Genomic DNA, 1,015 nt, shown 5'->3' on the forward strand with positions numbered 1-1,015 from the left:
AGAAAAAAACCAAAATACGAAAGAAAGTGAGAAAAACGTGTCAAAATGCACAAGATGTGAACTTTGCCTAAAATATCTCACAACAAGCAGTAGTCTATAAATCAAAAATTAATGTTGAGAAAGAGAGAGAGAGAGAGAGAGAAACGGGAAAAAAGGAAAAAAAGGAAAGATGGGTCTTTTTGCATATAACAGAAAAAAGAGAGGCACTTTTCCAAATTTAGCCAAGAAACTCAAACCAAACCCTAGTTTTCAGAAGCACAGCGGGAGTGAAGAAGAGGAATAATGAAGTGCAGGATTTGTTTTAGTTATAGGCATGACATTCTCAACTCGTACTCATCGTATAATTAAGGATTCCCTTTCTATTTAGTTAGATTCCTCTTTTTTCTGGGATTTGTGGGGACAAATAGCAACACGTCTAATAGAAATAGCCAGTGGGGGACAAAAGATTGAATAGAGATTTCTGGTTGCCAAATTGAGACACCCAAGCGTCACATGTTTTGTTTTTGATTTTTTTTTTTTTTTTTTTTTTTTTTTTAAATTGAAGAAGATGGATATTAAAGGAGAATCAAAATTTGAGGTATTAGCACTAAATTTGAGGTATTAGTATCAAATTTGAGGCATTAGCACTAAATTTAGGATGATCAAATCCCTTTTGGGTGATACCATCCTAAAGCGTTAACCTTCTACTTCTAGGTTTTAGTTTTGAATCCAAAAACAAATTTTAAGATATTAAAAATTAATTATTAACTCATAAAAATTTAACTTAAAAAAAAATAACAAATTTTTCTTTTATTATTTTTTTTTTAATATATGTCTGACGCCAGACAGCCGCATAACAGGACTCAAAGAACATATATATCTAAGGGTAAATGAAAAGAGCACGCGGCGTGCACGTGCTGAAAATCTTTTTTTTTTTTTTTTTTGCATTAAAATATTTAAAAAAAAGTTTTTCCATCTATTTTCTAGTGAAATTATATTGTTTGACTTTTCAGTCCGAATCAATAATTGTTATCGA

This window comes from Corylus avellana, chromosome 4, assembly GCF_965113065.1.
Source record: "Corylus avellana chromosome 4, dhCorAvel1.hap1.2, whole genome shotgun sequence".
Classification (NCBI taxonomy): domain Eukaryota; kingdom Viridiplantae; phylum Streptophyta; class Magnoliopsida; order Fagales; family Betulaceae; genus Corylus; species Corylus avellana.